The following is a 22,830-nucleotide window of genomic DNA, read 5'->3' on the forward strand; positions in this document are numbered from 1 at the left end:
AAAGAGCCTCCTTGGGGATAAATAACAAAAGCTGTTTCTGTAATTCAGGAAATTCCAAGGTACCAAAACTAGGACAAAGACTAAATACACATTTCCTATCACACTGTAACTAAGTGAATGATCAGTAGTGCACCAAAAAGGGAAAGGAATAGACAAAGGAGGGAAGGAAAGAAGAAAAGTAATTTTGACACCAACTCTCTTCTTGGTTGAGCTGTTGTAAGTCTTCCAGACAAAAATGTTCCAGCACTGGCTTCCACAACTCAGACAACACTATTTCACTCAGTGGTTGCTTCCCAGCAAGCCCAAGCAATTAAGCAATCCAGCTCACAGCCAACCAGCTGAGGAGGAAATATCATAGAGCTCTACCCTTAGACAAGGAACTGCAGACAACTCAGGAATGAATGCTGAGAGTAGGAGACATACTCTTCCCCAAGAATGAACCCCAAATAGTTTATTAAATACCAAGTTAGGGAGCTGTGAAATCATATATATGCAAGTAACATGAAATGGACAGAGCAGGTTGTATTTATATATTTAGGCACACACACACACACACACACACACACACACACACACACACACACCAATGATGAAAAAGAGGCCATGAAAGAGAGAATATATGATATATGCCAGGTACATGGGAGAGGCTGAAGGAGAAAAGGTAAGGAGGAAATGATGTAATTATATTTTAATTAAAAAGCAAAATTTCTAAAGATGTATTTTTATTTTGTTATTTTGTTACTATTTTTGCCATTTCTAGCAGAAAGAAAACTAGAACACTGAATTTCTTTGTAATATTGGCATCTTCACTTAGTCCAAGTCTTCTTCAGACAGAAGGAGCCTTCTTTCCCATATAATATGTGTTTTGTTTGTTTGTTTGCTTGTTTGTTTGGTATTTTTTGTTGCTGGGCCACCAGCATACAAATAATGATACAGAGACACATTATTCATTATGAAAACTCAGCCTATAGCTTAGACTTGTTCTTAACTAGCTCTTATAACTTAAATAACCCATTTGTGTTAATCTACATTTTATCACATGGTGTTACCTCTCTTCCATCTTGCCCTGCCTATTTCTTTTCTGTGTCTCCTGGCATCTCCTGTCTTTAATCTTCCTGAAAATCCTACCTATACCTCCTGCCTAGCTATTGGATAGGTATAATACTTTAAACAAGAGTAGAAACATATATACAGTATAACAAAAATAAACTTAAATTTGTATCAATATATGAAAGTCTATACCAAGGTAAAATATTTGAGACTAGTGATTGCTCAAAAGTAGATTCAGCAATCAATCTACCCCATATATATATATATATATATATATATATATATATATATATATTAATTTAAATTAGAAACAAGGTAGCTTCACATGTCAATTCCAGGTCCCTCTCCATTTCCCTCCCCTCCTCCTGTGCACTACCACCAACCCTCCAATATCCCCAAATTTCCCCAGGGAGGATGAGGACCTCCATGGGGGTGTCCATAGTCTGTCATTTCATCCAGGGCAGGGTCTAGAACCTCCCCCAAGAGTTCAGGGTGAGAGTGCATCTCTCATTGTTGGATGGGAGTCCAAAGTCCATTTGTATACCTGGGATAAATACTGATCCACTACCCAAGGCTCAATAGATTACCTAGGTCTCTTCACTGACACCCACATTCAAGGGGACTTGATCAGTCCCATGCTGGAGTCTCAGGCATCAGTCTGGAATTCAAGAGCTAACCCTTGTCAGGTCAGCTGTTTCTGAGGGTTAAACCAGCCCAATCTTAATACCTTTGGTCATCAGTCCTCCCTCTCTGTCACTGGATTTCTTGAGTTCAGCTCAGTGCTCAGCCATGGGAGTCTGCCTCTGCTTCCATCAGCCACTGAATGAAGGTTCTGTTTCCCAGACTCTCTGTCCATGGGATTGTAGGCTGGCACTCTCATATATGTCTAAAATCCATTTATGAGAGAGTACATGCCATGTTTCTCTTTGTGACTGGGTTACCTCAACCAGAATGGTTTCTTTTGGTGCCATCATTTGGCTGCAAATTTCAGGATTCCATTGGTTTTTTTTCTGCTGAATGGTACTCCATTGTGTAAATGTACCACAGTTTCTCTATCCACTCTTCGGATGAGGGGCTTCTAGGTTACTTCCAAGTTCTGGCTATTACAAAAAATGCTGCTATGAACATAGTGGAACAGACATCCTTGTTGTATGAATGGACATCTTTTGGATATATACCTAAGAGTGGAGTTTCTGGGTCTTGTGGTAGGTTTATTCCCATTTTTCTGGGGAATCTCCATACTGATTTCCAAAGTGGCTGTACAAGTTGACACTCCCACAGCAGTGGAGGAGTGTTCCCCTTTCACCACATCCTCTCCAGCATAAATTGTCGTTGGTGTTTTTGTTAATCTACCCCTTTATCCCATTGCTTTTATACTAAGGCAACATATTTTCTGACTTTTCATTTTGAAGTTAAAATATTCTTAAAATATATAGGTTGGTTTAATTTGTTTTTATAACTTACTGTTTCTCATTGTATTTTGTACATTAAAATTTAAATACAAATTAAAATTAAAATACAAGATTCAGACATTCTGTGTATTTTTCATCTATACATGGCTTATTTATTTATTTATTATGTATGTAAATATGTATTTATGTATTTATTTTTGGTTTTTTTGCAACAGAGTTTCTCTGTATTGCTTTGGAGGCTGTCCTGGAACTTGCTGTGTAGACCAGCCTGACTTCGAACTCACAGAGATGCACCTGCCTCTGCCTCCTGAGTGCTGGAATTAAAGGTGTGCACCACTTCATTTTTGATATTACTTTATCCTCTATTTAAAGACTTTATATTTTTAAACTATTTTTTCTATGACTGTTTATACTCATTTTTTACTGTATATGTTTAAACGTATTTTCAGTTTGGAATGTTTTACTGTGTGCCTTCAATATTTTTTGACTATGAGAGAAACCTTAAATGGCCATGATAGCCCATTCAAGCCTCTGGCATCTGCTCTGCCCTCTTCATTTGCCTGAGAGTCTAGCCTCATGTGGATGTGTTTACCACCCCAAATCTGGGAAGCTGTTGTGTCCTGATGCAGCAGGTATTTTTATTTAGTACCTAGGTTGTTCAAGAACTCTACTACATAGCAGGGCCCCTTAAAAGAGCCACACTTCTGTATATTGAGCCTACCAGGGACAGTGTTTGCCAGGAAGCTACACCTTTGAAACTTTTTTTCTGCTTTCTCAAGCCTATGTGTATATATGTGATCCCAAGTTGGATGCCATATATAGTGTGTTTTTTCATCAGCCACCAGCTCACAAATAATGATATGGAGATTTATTATTAATTATGAAAGCTTGTCTTGTAGCTTAGGCTTGTTCTTAGCTGGATTTTATAACTTCAACTAACCCATTTATATTAATTTATTTTCACTCACATAGCATTACCTCTCTTCCATCTTGTACGTCCTGTTTCCTCTCCATGTCTCCTGATGTCTCCCACACAACTGAATTTCTCCTCCTTTTCCTTTTTCTCCTTGAAAATCCCGACTATACCTCCTACCTAGCTATTGGCAATTCAGCTTTTTATTACACCTTCACACATGTACAAATATCACACAATATCCCCTGGCATTGGTTTAAGCATTTACCACTACTTCTAGCAACCATTTCTCCTATGCCTTGTTTTGCCTAACATGTAGGCCAACATCACTGCCTAGTATTCATTGTTTATTAATTTATCTATTTGTTTTAGTGTTGAGATATAGCTGATGCTAGGAACATACTCCTTTATCAAGTTACACTAATCCCTTGTTTATCTTTTAAATTGATTATGCCACTAAGAGAATGCATGTTCCCTGACCTCACACCCAGAGGCCTGCCAGCAATGTAACACATAATCTTGCATATTCCTTGTCCTAGTTTGCTTTCTTTTGTTGTGATGAAACATGATGACAAAAAGAATTTGTAAAGGAAAGAATTTATTTGACTTACATATTCCAATTACAGTTACTCATTGAGGGAAGTCATGGCAGGAACTGAAGCAGAACATTGCTTATTGTTTGCTTTCAGGCTCATGTTTTCTCATAGCTCCCAATATGCCTTGGGGTGGCACTGCCTACAGTGGTCTGGAACCTCCCCAATCACTCAAGGACACTTTGATGGAGGCAATTTGTAAGTTGAGATCCCCTCTCGCCAGATATGTCTATGTTTGTGTCAAGTTGACAAAAGCCAACCAGCACCATCCAAGACCACTGCTGATACACAGACCTTACTTGCTGGGCAATGAGCAAATAAATAGGGGGTGATGTCAGATTATTTGTCCGGCATCATATACAAATGGATGTGGGTTAGTGTGGGATGATTTGTCCAATCTTATAAACAAATGGGTAGTAGGTGGGTGAGAATGAGGGAGCATCTAACCAACATGATATACAAATTGATTGTGGGTAGATAGGGAATTGTCTGTCCAGTATCATAAGCAAATAGGTAGTGGGTAGATGAGGGATTTTCTCTCCAGCATCATATACAAATGGGTAGTGGGTGGTTATCTGTCCCACATACAACTGACAGTATGGAATAGAGGTGACATAATTGATGCAAATATTTTAAGATATGATTCTGCATCTCAACATTCTATCTACTTAATTGAAAAAATGGTTATTCAGGTACCTATCCAGGGTCTGGCACTGTCATAGGTGTGGGACATTGTAGAAAAAATTATCTATCTATCCTCCAGGAGATGTCTTAATGGGTTAAGACTGCCTTATGCACTTGCTTATGATCTAATCTAATTTCAGGAAAGAGTTGGTCTGTAGACACAAAAGAGGGATTGCATCTGGGTGTTCTGAGACCTGTGGCTTGTTTACAAAGGAAATCTGTGGGCAATGAGGGTGAGATTGAACAAGGAGGTAATCAAACCATGAGCTAATGCCCAGAGACAGGATCCCTGCTCTGCAGTCAGAGTCTTTGTGCCCTTTGTTCTAAGTGTGATGTCAGAATTGTGAGTTGGGGAGAGATGGCAGCGATGGTCTGATTTACACTTCAAGATGACTACAGAGGCTTCCATATGAAGATGGGTGAATTAGAGTTTGGAACTCATGCCTTCAGACTGGTGAGCCTGGAACAACTTTGTCTGGAACCCTTGGACCAAGGGAATGAAGGACCTATGTGGGAAACTGACATCATGATGAACCTGGCTTCTGAGAATGACATGAAAGTAACAAGAGTTTGTTACTATATTTCTGGGGGCATGTTTATCACATATGTGTACAGGTTTGGGTGAGGTTATGAGGTAGACATGGCATATCCACAGTGAGTTCATGCATGAGATTGATGATTCACTTAAAGGGTCACTTCTATAAGAACTCAGTTTCCACGTTTAATGCTTTAATGGACATACTACATTTCATGGTCACTCCATCTATGAATACTACAGCTTCATGTAGTTCTCCACCCTTTTGCTCTATGGTAGGCTCAAACTTGAGCCATAATATATGAACTTCAATATAACCCTCAAGGCTTGTTTATTGTTGTTTCCACCATTAATTTCCCCCCAAAGTTTCCTGTGAAATTTGAAACAAGTTACTATCACCTGGGGACAGCTCCTTGGAGTTGAACTTATAAAAGCAGTCTGGCTTAAATAAAAGTTTCTGTGACCCAGCCCTTAATAAGGCTGTTTTAAATCTGAAATTACCCCAGGGGTAGCCTCCAGGGAAACTAACCCTGTGGCTGAAGAGTTCTGGTTTATGGGCCTCTTCCTTAGTTCTTTAACAATGTTCTCCAAGTCACTGTAATCAGGGTTATAACTATTTATATGAAGAGAATGATGGGTGGGGCTCATAAAGGCTCTAATTCAAGGACAGTCAAGTGATGGGAGATGCCATTCTGTAAATCTGTCTCTTATTGGTTGTTGACTAAAGCACTGTTGACCAATAGGTGGGACTAGGAGTTGAGGAGGATTCTGGGAAAGAGAGACACAGGCAGACATGATGTAGCTGCCATAAGAGTAAGAGGTCCACACCCTTTCCTCCAGTAAGAGAAATACTTAGATTAACAATTATGGGTTAAATACTTCAGTCAGAGATAGCCAGTAAGAAACCAAGCAAACAGCCAGCAGCTTTATAATTAATATAGTGTCCTGTGTGTTACTTGGGGACTGCAACTGTGGCAGAGCCCAGGCAGCTGGTGGGGGAAAAAAACCAAAGCAGCAGACAAGGAAGTCTATACTCTACAGTCAAGTCCAATGGAGGTCTGCAAGGATTACCATTTTGGCTTGCTATTTCTTTAGTCAATTCTGAATGCCAATAAGTAAACTTTCATACTTTTGTATCATTTTGTTTTACCTATGTCATTTGCTTTGCTGGGGAGCAGAGTGACCACAAGCCATGCTCCTTTTCCTTAGAAAAGGTCAGAGGACACTTTCATTGATCATATGGTTTATTCTTCTCCACCATTGCTGAGATGTTTGAGTGTATTGTGAAAGCAAAGACACTGATGCTTCACTGGAGAACCTCTTATCTGAAGTGACTACTGATTATTATATGCCCAGATGAGAGGCTAGTGACTCTCTTGCTTTCTGAACTGCCCTGCCCCTAGGAATGGGTGTTTCAGCCTGGAAGAAATAGCTACCCAGTGGTTTCTCAAGGGTGAGCTGATGAAAGACTATAAGCCAGAGACTAAAAACAATTATGTGTCACCTCACACTTTCTGGAAGGGAGAAGTGCAGGCTATATGTGTGGGGCTCTAGTGTAAGCCCCAAAGGGTAACCCTCTAGACTCTTTGGTTTATAGAAGCATCATTCCAATCACTGCTTCCATTTTCTCAGGGCCAAATTCCCTTTTTGTCTATGCCTGAATTTCTCTTCTCTTTATTCTATTTTATTTTTATGTCTATGAATATTTTGTCTGCATGACTGTATACCCCATGCATGCAGTGCCAAAGGATACCAGAAGAGGGCCTCTTATCCCCTGAAACTGTATTACAGATGGATGTGAGTTACTACATGGGTGATGGGAATCTAACTCAGATCTTCTAGATCAGTAAGTGCTCTTAACCACTAAGGAATCTTACCTTTCCAGCCCCGAAATTTTCCCTTAAATGAATACCAATGAGATTGGATCAAAGATAGTCTGTGTTTCAGTAGGACCTCATCTTAACTAATTCGGCAAATTACAGCCCTACTGTCAAAGGTCAAAGCCTGAGCTACCGACAATTACCAGCCTAATGTATCTTTTTAGGACACTATTTGACCCATGGGATTCACATCACAATTCCAGTTTCTTTGTAAATTATTTAGTTGCTTTGGAGAATTCTCCTACTAGATACAGCTGGTACCAATTTGAAATGAGAGCCATGCCAGACCTTTTATGCTCAGAGCTGATGGCTTGCCTGGCAGAGGCTTACTTTATGTCTTTGACCCAACACAATAATAGGCATTCCCTTTTAATGTTGATCCTGGTGGTTTTGAGACATGTTCTATGATGCCCTACTTAAAGCACACATTTTGGGGTCATTTCCTCCAGCATCCAGTCATCTGCTAAAGCAAATTCCCTCATGCAATAACCTCACAAACACAGTTCCTAGAGTGATACCTAGCACACAGATGAAGTAAATAAGGTGCTAAGCAGCCTCAACTTGGCAGCTGGCTAGTGATAAATCTGGAATTTCTACTAAAGTGAGCTGGATTCCCTGACTATCTGGACTTAACCAGATATCATCCTGCTCCCCGGATAAGGTAGAGCATAATACTTCCATTTATTTTTAAGCATTGCACTGCTTGCTTTGTATTTTCATACATGTAGACCATTGTGCTTTGTTCACCATTCTTTACCATCTTTCCCCTCCATCTGATGCCATTCTTCCTCACAAACAATTGCACTTCTCTTTTCATGTGTGAAAGTATGTGATATGTTTTACCTGAAGACCTCAACCCCAAGATGATGTTTTCACAAATAGGAACAACTATTAAACAATGTTCTTTTTCAACAGATTGCATTGATGGAGCAGAAGTTGTGATCTTCATGCTTAGGAAGAGGCTCACTGACCCTAGGAAATCTGTGGACAATGTTCATGGTCCAAGAGACAGCCATCGTCCTGTCACAGGTACCCACTGATTCCTGAAGGCTGACATCAAGAGAGGGGCAGATCTTGGCAGCATCATTGGTCCAGGCAAGATGTCACTATGACCCAAAAGGAGGAAGAGAGTTAAATTTTTCACACAGACTCCATTTACTGAGAATAACTTCTGCTCTGGAACCATAGATAATCAAAAATGTTTTGTCAACCATGTGATGTTTTTGTGATTGTTTTGAGTATACATAATCTCATCAAATGAAGATTCTCCTTCAGGTAAATGATCACCTTTCCTGCCTCTGGGAATCTGTGATAAATACCAACAGGGCTTAAGTGAGTCTGATACAGAAACATGCAAACATTGCTCTACACCATTTGAAAGGTAGCTTTTTTTCTGAGAGGGAGAAAAAAAACCAAAAAAAACTACTCTCATCCTTTAAGTGCCTGATTTTCTGATGTCCTTTTTGTCATAGATTCAAAAACATGTCTGCATGATTTGTATGTTAAGACTATTAGAGGGGTAATCAGAATAAAGGGGGTTATAGGGTTGGAGTCCTAATTCAATGTAACTTTTAAGGTGATATCCTTATAAGAAGAGACATCAATCTGTGTGTGATGGTGCATGCCTAAAATCTAGTATTCCGGAGGCTACTTCAGAAGGATGTTGAGTACAAAGCCAGTCTGGAATATATAGTACAACTCTGTCTCTTAGCAAGCAAACATGCACACAAAGCAATGGATAAGATCTCACCTTTTCTCTTTTCCTCAGAGGCTCACACTCTCTTCTGCTCCCTGCCTCCCCCATCCCTGAATTTTCTCCCCACAACAAATGCATAGGAGATAGGTCATGCAAAGACACAATGGAAAGATAGTTGTCTACAGCTAAGCAAAGAGTGAATCACTAACCCTGTGACTCTTGATCAGTGGTTCTAGTCTTCAAGAAAATGTCTGTTATGCAAGCCTCCAAGCCTGTGATATTCTATTATTACAGACTGAGACAAAATACCCCCTTTTCCCTGGCTGTCACTGACCTCTCTTCTAACCCATGCCCTGGCTCCTAAGGGCCATGCTCCCTGCATCCTCCTGGGACCATCCCAAAGCACAGTTGCTGAGTGCACCATACTTTATTGTAGACTTGAGAGCATTCTGGGTAGTTGCAATGCAAAGTTTGTAATGAAATCACAAATTTGATTAGAAACATCTCTTTTCCTAGGAATGAAACTAATTAGCACCCCCAGCTCCATGTGGAATGTTCCACTGTCCACATACCATGATATTACTTGATCATTTTTCTCTGATATCTGCATTACAACTGACACATTATTCCTTCCTTCCTAGGCTGCGCTTGGAAACTCTATCAATTGGACAAAAATGCTGTGCTGCTAATCTTTATGTTGCTCTTATCATGCAAGGTGTCTGTGATGTACTTGGGTAAGTGGGCTTATCTATGACAATAGCAAGGCTTACAAAGCTGTGCTCATTTCTTTTTTTTCCTTTTTTAACTTAACATTTTACACATGTTAATGTCAGTTCCCTCTCCCTCCCCTCCTCCCCAATTTCTCAATCCTCCCAACCCCCAACCTACTCCACCCCTGTCCACTCCCCAGGGATGGTAAGGGATTTCATGAGGGATTTTCAGAGTCTGTCCCAGGGAGGGCCCAGGTCCTGCCCCATGTGTCCAGGATGTGAGAGCATCCCTTCATGTGGAATAGGCTCCCAGAAGCTATTTGTACAACAAGAATCAATTCTGCTCTACTCTCCAAGGTCTCACAGATTGCCAAGGCCTCTTCTCTGACACCCAGGTTTGGGGAAGCAGGGTGGGGGAGGATATCTGGATCAGTCCCATACTGGCTTCTAAGTCATCAGTCTGGGGTTCATGCATTCCCCCTTGTTTGGGCCAGATGCCTCTGTGGGTTCTGCCAACCCGATCTTGATTCCTTTGCTTATCACTCCTCTTTGCAACTGGGTTCCAGGAGTTCAATTTGTTTTTTAGGTGTGGGTATTTGCCTCTGGTTCCATCAGCCACTGCATGACGGTTCTAAGATGGCATGTAAGGTAGTCATCCATCTCATTATCATGGAAGGGCATTTAAGGTAGCCTTAATGCCAGTTTGTGTCATTCTTGTAGATCTCACTAGTGCCAGATCTCTCCTCCAACTTACAATGGCTCCCTCTATTATGGTATCTCTCATCTATCTCTCCTCTATTCTTACCCTGGCTCAAACTTCTTGCTCTCCCATATCCTCCTCTCCCCTCCTATTTCCCCCCTCTTCTCTTTCTCCCATATCCTTCTGCCCTCCACCCACCCCACTCCCAATCCAATTAGGAGATCTTGTCCCATAACTCTTTTCTGGCTTGCCACGCATATCTCTCTTAGGGTCCTCCCTGCTTCCCAGACTCTCAGGCAGTGGGATTGTGTAGGCTGGTAATGCCCTGCTCCATGTCTAAAATCCATATATAAGTGAGTACATGTAATGTTTTTCTTTTTGTGACTGGGTTACCTCACTCAGAATGGTGTCTTCTAGTGTAATCCATTTCCCTGCAAATTTCAATATTTCCATTTTTTTCTGCTTAGTAGTACTCCATTATGTAACTGTACCACATTTCTCTATCCACTCTTCAGATGAGGGACATCTAGGTTGCTTCCAGGTTCTGGCTATTACAAATAATGCTGCTATGAACATAGTTGAGCAGATGTCCTTATTATATGAGTGTACATTTTTTTGGGTATATGCCTAAGAGTGGAATTGCTAGACCTTGTGGTAGACTGATTTCCATTTTCCAGAGGAATCTCCATACTGATCTCCAAAGTGGCTGCACAAGATGGCATACCCACCAGCAGTGGAGGAGTGTACCCCTTTCTCCACATCCTCTCCAGCATAAACTGTTATTAGTTTTTTTTTTATTTTAGCCATTCTGAAGGGAGTGAGATGGTATCTCAGAGTTGCTTTGATTTGCATTTCCCTGATGGCTAAGGATGTTGAGCTCTTTCTCAAGTGTCTCTCAGCCATTTTAGATGCCTCTATCGAGAATTCTCTATTTAGTTCTGTAGCCCACTTTTTAATTGGATCCTTTGGCGCTTTGGAGATTTGCTTCTTGAGTTCTTTGTAAATTTGTAGATCAGTCCTTTATCACATGTGGGGTTTGTGAATATCTTTTACCATTCTAAAGCTGTCAGTTTGTCTTATTGACTGTCCTTTGCCTTGGAAAAGCTTCTCAGTTTCAGGAGGTCCCATTTATTAATTGTTGATGTCAGTATCTGTGCTACTGGTGTTAATTCCAGGAAGTGGTCTCCTGTACCAATTCATTCAAGGGTACATTCTACTTTCTCTTGTAAGTGGTTCAGTGTGGCTGGATTAATGTTGAGGTCTTTGATTCATTTGGACTTAAGTTTTGTGCATGGTGATAGATATGGATCTTTTACATGCCAATATCCAATTACTCCAGCACCATTTGTTGAAAATGCTTTCTTTTTCCACTGTATAGTTTTAGCTTATTTGTCAAAGATCAAGTGTTCTAAGATGTGTGGGTTGATATCAGTGTCTTTGATTCAATTCCAATGGCCTAACCTGTCTGTTTTTGTGCCAATATCAATCTGTTTTCAGGACAATAGCTCTATAATAGACCTTGAAGTCAGGGATGGTGATGCCTCCTGAAGTTCCTTTATTGTACTGGGTTGTTTCGGCTATCCTGGGTCTTTTTTTCCCATATAAAGTTGAGGATTGTCCTTTTGAGGTCTGTGAAAAATTGTGCTGGTATTTTGATAGGGTTTACATTGATTCTGTAGATTGCTTTTGGTAAGATTACCATTTTTTACTAAGTTGATCCTACCTATCCAAGGACATTGGAGATCTTTCCATTTTCTGGTATCTTCTTTAATTTTTTTCTTTAAAGACTCTAAGTTCTTGTTATACAGGCTGTTTGGTTAGAGTTACCCCAAGATATTTTATGGTGTTTTTGGTTATTGTAAAAGGTGATGATTCTCTGATTTCTTTCTCATCCCCTTTATTTCCTATGTATAGTAGGGCTACTGATTTTTTGAGTTAATTTTGTATCTTGCCACTTTGTTGAAGCTGTTTATCAGGTGTAGGAGTTCCCTGGTAGAATTCTTTGGGTCACTTACATAGACTATCATATCATCTGCAAATACTGAAAGTTTGACTTTTTGCTTTCCTTGAACTCCATTTGTTGTCTTATTGCTCTAGCAAGAATTTCAAGTACAATATCTGCAAGATATGGAGAGAGTGGACATCCTTGCCTTGTTCCTGATTTTAGAGGAATCGTCGTGAGTTTCTCTGCATTTACTTTGATGCTGGCTGTTGGTTTGCTGCATATATGCTTAGGAATGTTATCCATGACTTCTGCAAGAACTTTATCATTAAGGGGTATTGGATTTTGTCAAAGGCTTTTTCAGCATCTAGTGAGATGATCATGTGGTTTTTCTTTTTCAGATTATTTATATGGTGAATTGCATTGATGGATTTTCATATGGTGAACCATCCCTGCATTCCTGGAATGAAGCCTACTTGATCATGGTGTATGATTTTTCTGATTTTTTTATTCTATTTGCCAGTATTTTATTGAGTATTTTGCATCAATGTTCATGAAGGAGATTGGTCTGTAATTACCTATCTTAGTTGTGTCTTTGTTTGTTTTGTGTACTAAGGTAATTGTAGCCTTGTAAAGAGAGTTTGGCCTTACCTCAATTTTTTGTACCTGTTGAGGTTAGCTATGTTGCCAAGTATGTGGTTGATTTTTGAGGAAGAAGGTATATTCTTTTGTGTTTAGATGGAGTGTTCTATAGATGTCTGTTAAACACAATTGGGTTATAACTTCTATTAGATCCTTTGTTTTGTTTTAAGTTTCTATCTTGTGGTCCAGTCTAGTGGTGAAAGTGGGGTGTTGATGTCTCCCACTACAAGTGTGTGAGGTTTTATATGTGCTTTGAGTTTTAGTAATGGTTCTTTTACAAATGTGGATGGCTTTGTATTTGGGGCATAGATGTTCAGAATTGAGACTTCATCTTGGTGGATTTCTCCTGTGATGAGTATGAAGTGACCTCCTTCATCTCTTTTTATTGTTAGATATTAGGATTGCTACCCCTGCATGTTTCTTGGGTGCATTTGATTAGAAAATCTTTTGCTAACCCTTAACTCTGAAATAATGTCTGTCTTAAAGCTGAGGTGTTTTGCTTGTATGCAGCAGAATCATGGATTCCATCTTTGAATTCATTCTGTTAACCTGTGTCTTTTGATGGGCGAGTTAAGACCATTAATATGGGAAATTAGTGACCATTAGTAGCTCATACTTAACTGTTTATGGAATGGTTGTTGGTCGTGGAATTGTATGTGGATTTCCACCACTTTTTCTTTTCCCTGTTGGTAAAGTGTGATTATCTATTGCCTAGCCAAGACAGCCCTGCTCAACAAAGCAACATCTGGAGGCATCACCATCCTTGACTTCAAGCTCTACTATAGAGCTATAGTCCTAGAAATAGCTTGGTATTGGAACAAAAATAGGCACGTAGACCAATGGAATTGAATTGAAAACCCTGAGATTAATCCACAAACCTATGAGCACCTGATTTTTGACAAAGAAGCTAAAATTATCCAATGGAAAAAAGAAAGCACCTTCAACAAATAGTGCTGGCATAAATGGATATTGGCATGTAGAAGACTGCAGATAAATCCATGTCTATCACCATGCACAAAATTTAAGTCTAAATGAATCAAAGACCTCAACATAAATCCAGTCACACTGAACCTCTTAGAAGAGAAAGTGGGAGCTTCCACCAACCAGACAAGGGGACCAGCAGGTCCAGGTAAACAAGGCCCTACATCCAGGCCTGCACTCCACTGCCTGTGGATTGCGTGGGGACTGCCACAGAACTTCCCATCCTGGTGGGAGCCAGGCACCCCAGATCCGAGGTCTTCTCTTCCACCAAGGAGATCAAGGGACCAGCAGATCTAGGAGACCAGCAGAACCAGCAGGACCAGCTGGACCAGGTAAACCAGGCCCTGTATCCAGGCTTGAGCTCCAGTGCCTGGGGACTGCCACAGAGTTTGCCATCCTTGGTGGGAGCCAGGCACCCCAAATCCCAGGTCTTCTCTTCCACCAATGAGACCAGGAGACCAACAGGTCCAAGGTCCAGGTAAACAAGGCCCCACATCCAGGCCTGCCTTCCAGTGCCTGGGGACTTCCTAGTGACTGCCACAGTGCCTCCCATGCTGGCAGGAGCCAAGCAACACAGATCACAGATTTCCTCTTCCACCAATAAGACCAGGGAACAAGCAGGTCCAGATAAACAAGACCCCATATCCAAGCCTGCCTTCCAGTGCATGGGGACTGCTGACTGACTGTCACAGAGCCTCCCATCCCAGGGAGAGAAAACACCCCAGATCCCAGGTCTTGTCCTCATCCAATGGGCTAGGGGACCAGGCGGGAGACTATGCTCCCCAGATTCCTGGGCTTCTTCTTCACCCACACGACCAGGACTAGGACCAGGGATAGAAGAACTATGAGAGTATTGGACTTGCTTGCACCCATCAAAAGGGAACTCTAGTCCCCTAACCACTAGACCAGTAAGGGGCTCTTTCTGCACCCACTAGAAGAAGATATGGGAAAGTGAGAAAACAAAAACACACTCAGCAACAGAAAAACAAATATGACACTGCCAGATTCTAGACCCCACACCAGCAAAACTCCAACATTCCAATGCAAAAGGAGCAGAAAAGAATGACCTTAAAAACAATTTCAAGAAAATGATAAGAGACCCTAAAAGAGGGTATAGGAAAATCCCTCAAAGAAATGGAAGAAAAACAATCCAAAAAATGCAAGAAATGGAAGAAAAACAAGCCAAAAAATGCAAAAAATGGAAGAGAAAGCAAACCAAAAAGTGCAAGAAATGGAAGAAAAAAAAACAAAAAAAATTTATAAAATGCAACAAATGGATGAAAAAACAAAGCAAAAATTGCAAGAAATAATTCAAACAGTGCAAGGGTTGAAAACTGAAATAGAGACAATTAAAAAAACACAATGTGGAGGAAGGCTGGAAATAGAAAAGCTGGGCAAATGGCCAGGTACTACAGATGCAAACATATCCAACAGAATACAAGAGATGGAAGAGAGAATCTCAGGTGTTGAAGACACACTAGGAGAAATGGATTCATCAACCAAAGAAAATCTTAAGTCCAACAAATCCCTAACACAAAACATCCAGGGAATATGGCACACCAAGAAAAGACCAAACTTAAGAATAATAGCATGTATAGAAGGTGAATAAACCACCTCAAAGGGGCAGAAAACATATTCAACAAGATCATAGAGGCAAACTTTCCCATCCTAAAGAAAGACATGCCAATGAAGGTACAAGAAGCTTACAGAACACAAAATAGAGTGGACCACAAAAAAGTCCACTTGCCCCATAATAATCAAGAACCAAAAATACAGAATAAAGAAAGAAAAGTAAGAGAAGCTAAGGAAAAAGGCCAAGTAACATATAAAGGCAAACCTATCAGAATTACACCTGAATTCTCCATGGAAACTCTGAAAGCCAGAAGGTCCTGGATAGATATTGTACCAATTCTAAGAGACCATGGATGCCAGCCCAGCCTACTATACCCGGCAAAGCTCTCAATCACTATAGATGGAGAAAACAAGATATTCCATAATAAAACTAGATTCAAGCAATACATATCCACTAACCCAGCCCTACAGAAAGTCCTGGAAGGAAAACTCTAACCCAAGGAAGTTAACTACAACCAGAAAAACATAGGCATTAGATAATCCCATTTTACCAACAGCCAAATGAAAAAAGAGGACCAATTCCACACATAATTCCACCAACAACAACCATTCCAAATCAAAGAAGAATGAACAATCAATGGTCATTAATATCCCTCAATATTAATGTCTTTAACTCACCCATAAAAAGACACCAGCTAACAGAATGGATCCGAAGACAGAACCCAACTTTCTGCTGCATACAAGAAACACACCTCACCCTCCAGGAATAACATTACCTCAGAGTTAAAGGTTGGGAAAAGATTTCCCAATCTAATGGACCCAAGAAAAAAGCAGGGGCAGCAATCCCAATATCTAAGAAATTAGACTTTAAAATAAAATAAATAAAAAGAGATGAAGGAAGTCATGACATTCTCATCACAGAAGAAATCCACCAAGATGAAGTTTCAATTCTGAACATCTATGCCCCAAATACAAAGGCATTCACGTCCATAAAAGAAACATTACTAAAACTCAAATCACATATAAAGCCCCACACACTTATAGTGGGAGACTTCTACACCACACTCACACCAATAGGCAGGAATACCAGACAGAAACTTAGCAAAGAAGCAAAGGGACTAATAGAAGTTGTGACCCAATTGGGATCAACAGACATCCATAGAACATTCCAGCAACATAATAAAGAATATACCTTCTTCTCACCACCACATGGAACTTTCTCAAAAATCAACCATATACTTGGCAACATATCAAACCTCAGCAGGTACAAAAAATTGGAATAACTCCGTGCATCTTATCAGACCACCATGCTTTAAAATTAGAATTCAACAACAACACAAATTGAATAAACCCTACAAACTCATGGAAATTGAATAATGCACAATTGCAACATTTCTGGGTCAAAGAAGAAATAAAAAAAAAATTAAAGACTTCCTCGAATTCAATGAGAATGAAGACACAACATACCCAAACCTATGGGACACTTTGAAAGCAGTGCTAAGAGGGAAGTTCATAGCACTAAGTGTCAACATGAAGAAACTGGAGAATAGAAATACTAGAGAATTAACAGCACAGCTGAAAGCTATAGAACACAAAGAAGCAAACTCCCCCAGGAGGAGTAGACACCAGGAAATAATGAAGCTGAGGGCTGAAATCAATAAAGTAGAAACTAGGAAAACAATACAAATAATCAATGCAATGAAGAGTTGGTTCTTTGAGAAAATCAACAAGACAGACAAAACTTTGTCTAAACTTACCAAACTGCAGAGAGTGAACATGCAAATTGACAAAATCAGAAACGAAAAGAGGGACATAACAATGAACTCTGAGGAAATTCAGAGAATTATCAGGGCATATTTTAAATACCTGTACTCCACAAAAATTAGAAAATTTAAAGGAAATGAATGACTTCCTGAATAGCTATCACTTGCCAAAATTAAATCAAGAAAAGATAAGAAATTTAAATAGACCTATAACCCCTATGGAAATAGAAGCAGTCATCAAAAGTCTCCCAACCAAAAAAGCCCAGGTCCAGATGGCCTCAGTGCAGAATTCTACCAGAAATTCAAAGAGCAGCTTATACCAATTTTTCTCAAAGTATTCCATTCAATAGAAGCAGAAGGGTCTTTGCCAAACTCTTTCTATGATGCTTCAATAACCTTGATTCCCAAGTCACACAAAGATACAACTAAGAAAGAGAACTTCAGACCAATATCCCTCATGAACATTGATGCAAAAATACTCAAGAAAATACTGGCAAATCAGATCCAAGAACACATCAAAACAATGATTCAACATGATCAAGTAGGTTTCATCCCAGGAATACAGGGATGGTTCAACATAGGAAAATCCATCAACGTAATCCACTATATAAACAAGGTGAAAAACAAAAATCATATGATCATCTCAATAGATGCAGGAAAACCTGTGACAAAATCCAACATCCCTTCATGATAAAGGTCTTGGAGAAATCTGGGCTAACAGGAACATACCTAAACATAATAAACCAACAACCAGCATCAAACCAAATGGAGAGAAACTCAACATGATTTACACTAAAATCAGGAACAGGACACTCTTTCCATACCTTTTCAATATTGTACTCGAATTTCTAGCTAGAGCCATACAACAACAAAAGGAGATCAAGGGGATACAAATTGGAAAGGAAAACGTCAAACTTTCACTATTTGCAGATGATATGATAGTTTACATAAATGATCCAAAGAACTCTTCCAGGGAACACTTACTGCTGATTAACACCTTCAGCAAAGTGGCAGGCTACAAGATCAACTCAAGAAAATCAGTAGCCCTACTATATACAGACGACAAAATGGCTGAGAAAGAAATCAGAGAAACATTTACCACAAACAACATAAAATACATTGAGAAAATGCTAACAAAATGAGTGAAAGACCTCTTTCACAAGAACCTTGAGTCTTGAAATAAGCCCTCAGAAAATGGGAAGATCTCCCATACACTTGGATAGATAGGATCAATGTAGTAAAAATGGCAATCCTGCCATAAGCAATCTACAGATTCGATGCAATCCTAAGTAACATACCAGCATAATTCATCATAGACCTTGCAAGAACAATAATCAATTTTGTATAGAAAAATGAAAGACCCAGGATAACCAAAAGAACCTTACTCAACAAAGCAACATCTGGAGGCATCACCATCCCTGACCTCAATCTCTATTATAGAGGTGTAGTCCTGAAAACAGTGTAGTATTGGCACAAAGATAGACATAAATTGAATTGAACACCATGATATTAACCCACACATGTATGAACATCTGATCTTTGACAAAAACGCTAAAAATATACAATGGAAAAAAGAAAGCACCTTTAACAAATGGTGCTAGAATAACTGCATGCTGGCATGTAGATGAATGCGGATAGATCAATGTCTATCGCCATGTACAAAATTAAGGTCCAAATGGATCAAAGACATCAACATAAATCCAGCCATACTGAACCTCTTACAAGAGAAAGTACGTGGTACCGTTAAACACATTGGTACAGGAGACAGCTTCCTGAACATAACACCAGTAGCACAGACAGTGAGGTCAACAATTAATAAATGAGACCTCCTGAAACTGAGAAGCTTGTGTAAGACAATGTACACAGCCAGCAGGACAGGAAGGCAGCCCACAGAATGGGAAAAGCAATTCACTAACCCCACAATTGTCAGTGTGCTGATCTCCTAAATTTACAAAGAACTCAAGAAGCAAGTCTCCACGGAGGAGGGCCTAGGCCCTCCCCCAAATGATGTGACAGACTTAAATGATCCCCCATGGAAGGCCTCACCCTCCCTGGGGAGTGGATGGAGGTGGGATGGGGAGGCCGATGGGAGGTCATGGGAAGATGTGAGAGAGGGAACTTGGATTTATATGCAAAATGAGATTGTTTCTAATTTAAATAAAAAATTTCCAAAATAAAAAAAAAAGAAGCAAGTCTCCAAAATACCAAAGGATCCAATTTAAAAGTGGGCTACAGAACTAAATAGAGAATTTTCAATAGAGGACTCTAAAAAGTGGCTAAGAGGCACTTGAGAAAGTGCTCAACATCCTTAGCCATTCAGGAAATGCAAATCAAAACAACTCTGAGATACCATCTTACTCCTGTCAGAATGGCTAAAATCTAAAACACCAATGACAATTTATGCTAGAGAGGTTGTAGTGAAAGGGGAACACTCCTCCATTGCTGGTGGGAGTGCCAACTCATACAGCTACTTTTGAAATCATTATGGAGATTCCTCAGAAAAATGGGAATAAACCTACCACACGATCCAGCACTCCAAAAGATTCACATTCATACAACAAGGACATCTGTTCCACTATGTTCTTAGCAGCATTATTTGTAATAGCCAGAACCTGGAGGCAACCTAGATGCCCCTATACCGAAGAGTGGATGGAGAAAATGTGGTACATTTACACAATAGAGTACGATTCAGCAGAAAAAAACAATGGAATCCTAAAATTTGCAGCCAAATGGATGGCAATAGAAGAAAACATCCTCAGTGAGGTAACCCAGTCACTAAAAGAGAAACATGGCATGTACTCTCTCAAATATGGATTTTAAACATAGATCTGGGGAATACCAGCCTATAATCCCATGACCAGAGAGTCTTGGAAAAAGACCTTCATTCAGTGGCTGATGTAAGCAGAGGCAGACTCCCAGAGCTAAACACTGAGTTGAACTCATGGATTCGAGTGACAGAGAGGGAGGACTAATGAGCAAAGGGGTTAATACTGGGCTGGTTTAACCCCCAGAAACATCTGACCTCACATGGGTTAGTTCCTGATTTCTAGACTGATGGCTGTGATTCCAGCATGGGACTGATCAAGACCCCCTGAATGTGGGTGTCTGTGAGAGGCCTAGGTAATCTATTGGGCCGTGTGTAGTAGATCAGTGTTTATCCCAGGTATACAAATGAAATTTGGGTGCCCATCTAACAGTGAGAGATGCACTCTCACCCTGGACTCCCAGGGGAGGGTGTAGGCCTTGCTGTCGATGAAATGATAGACTATTGACCCCCATGAGGGCCTCACCCTCCCTGGGGAAATGAGGGGATATTGGTGGGGTTGGTGGAAGGGCATGCAAGGAAAGGGAGAGATACCTGAAATTGATATGTGAAGCAACTTTGTTTCTAATTTAAATTTAAAAAGAAAAATTTTATAAAAGAGTCAAAAAAAGGAAGAGAAAGTGGGAGGTACCCTTGAACATAACACCAGTAGCACAAACACTGAGATTGACAATTAATAAATGGGACCTCCTGAAACTGAGAATCTTCTGTAAGGCAAAGGAAACAATCAGCAAGAGAAAAAGATACCCCACAGATTGGGAAAAGATATTAACTAACCCCACATCTGACAGAGGGCTGATCTCCAAAATTTAAAAAGAACTCAATAAGCAAGTCTCCAAAACATGGGGGAGCAGGTAGGTTGAGTCAAGGTAAGAATAGAGGAGAGCAGTATGAGAGATACCATAATAAATGTAGTCATTATAGGCTTTAGGAGAAAGCTGACACTAGTGAGATTTCCAGAGATCTACAAGGATAATACCACCTGGCAAACTAAGCAATAGTCGAAAGACTACATTAAATGCCTCTCCTTGATGATAAGGTTGATGACTACCTTATATATGCCATCCTAGAACCTTCATCCAGTGACTGATGGAAGCAGAGACAGATACCCATAGCTAAACACTGAATTGAACTCCTGGAACCTAGTGACAGAGATGGAGGAGTGATGAGCAAAGGGGTCAAGACCATGATGGTGAAACCCACAAAGACAGCTGACTGGAAAAGGGGGAGCGCTTGAATCCCAGATTGATGCCTGAGAGGACAACAGGGGACTGATCCAGACTCCAGGAATGTAGTCTCAGTGAATAGGCCACAGAAATCTCTTGAGCCTTGGGAAGTAGATCAGTGTTTACAATGGTTTATGAATGGTTTTTGGGAGCCCATTCCAGATAGAGGGATGCTCTCTCAGCCTGGACACATGGGGAAGGGCCTAGGTCCTGCCCTGGATGAAATGACAGACTTTGGAGATGCCCCCCAAAGAGGGACTTATCCTCCCTGGGGAATGATGTGGGGATGCGGTGGGGGCTTGGGAGGCTGGTCGAGGGATGGAAGGAGGGGTGGAAGAGGGAGCTGGTATTGACATGTTAAATATTCATGTTTCTAATTTAAATAAAAACATGTATTGAGAAAAAAAAGAGTTGGCAGTGATCCTTCTGCTTCTATTGTAATGTGTAATAAAGGTGGAATGAAGTGGAATCCTAATCGCTGAACAGTGTTTGAGTTCAGAAAGCTTTAATCTCACAAAGCTTGAAGAAAAAATAAAGTGCGTGCACGCGTGTGTGTGTGTGTGTGTGTGTGTGTGTGTGTGTGTGTGTTGTAAAAACTGCAGCTGTTGTCATTCCTTAATGGCACTATTCATGAACCATAAGAAAGGATCACAGGAGCCCCCTCTGGCCCCTGTCCAGTGCTTGAGGTGAATGGGGGTTTTGCTCTAGATCCCACCTCCCAACATCCGCCTGCTTGCATTTCCCTGGGCATTTTCTGCACCTAGAGTGGACCTGCCCTACCCAGAAGGATCCCCGTGAGTCTGGGCACACATCAGTCTTCAGTGCCCTCCTGTCCCCGCTCTGTGCTTGAGGTGAGTGGGGGGTCCTGCTCTGAGCCCCAACTTCATACATCCACCTGCTTCTTTCTCCCTGGGCATTTTCTGTGCATAGAAAGGAGCCCCCCCCGGAAGAATCACACTGAGTCTGGCCAAACGTCCTAGAATTCAATGAAAATGAAGGCACAATATATCCAAACTGTTGGGATACTTTGAAAGAAGTTCTAAGAGGAAAACTCATAGCACTAAGTGCCCACTTGAAGAAACTGGAGAATTGCCACACTAGAGAATTAACAGAACACCTGAAAGCTCTAGAACAAAAAGAAGCAAACTCACCTAAGAGGAGAAGATGCCAGGAAATAATCAAGTTGAGAGCTGAAAACAATAAAGTAGAAACAAAGAAAAAATGCAAAGAATCAATGAAACAAAGAGTTGGTTCTTTGAGAAATCAACAAGATAGACAAACTTTTATCAAACCTAACCAAAAGACAGAGAGAGAACATGATAATTAACAAAATGAGAAATGAAAAAGGGGACATAACAATAGAAACTGAGGAAATCCAAAGAATCATCAGGTCATACTTTGAAAACCTACTCCCCTAAATTAGAAAATTTAAAGGAAATCAATGATTTACACATTTATTCTGAGCTCTGGTGAGTTTAAGTCATTCCCATTTCTCAGTTGATTCATCCACAAAATTCACTTTCAGCCAAAGCTGTACTGATGAGGGAACTTGTGTTCCTGTTACTTTGTGTAAATCCAATTTGATTTAAATACACTTCAAGAGATAGCCTGTGAAAACCAGCCCCAAGAAAGAATCCATCTTATGCATGATCCATACCTTGTGTGACAAATAGACTGTGTGGTAAGTTCTCTGGCCTACAAGTCCAC

General features: G+C 40.3%; 1 long non-coding RNA gene across 1 annotated transcript in view; it reads right to left on the reverse strand.

The window, feature by feature from the left end:
• Nucleotides 1-8,022: 8,022 nt before the first annotated feature.
• Nucleotides 8,023-22,830, reverse strand: part of LOC121136283 — a 57,913-nt gene continuing 43,105 nt past the window's right edge. Inside the window, exon 3 of the long non-coding RNA XR_005873429.1 lies at nucleotides 8,023-8,173. This is a non-coding gene — a long non-coding RNA (uncharacterized LOC121136283). The remainder of the gene's footprint in view (nucleotides 8,174-22,830) is intronic.

Source organism: Mesocricetus auratus, unplaced genomic scaffold (genome assembly GCF_017639785.1).
Source record: "Mesocricetus auratus isolate SY011 unplaced genomic scaffold, BCM_Maur_2.0 Super-Scaffold_100057, whole genome shotgun sequence".
Taxonomy (NCBI): domain Eukaryota; kingdom Metazoa; phylum Chordata; class Mammalia; order Rodentia; family Cricetidae; genus Mesocricetus; species Mesocricetus auratus.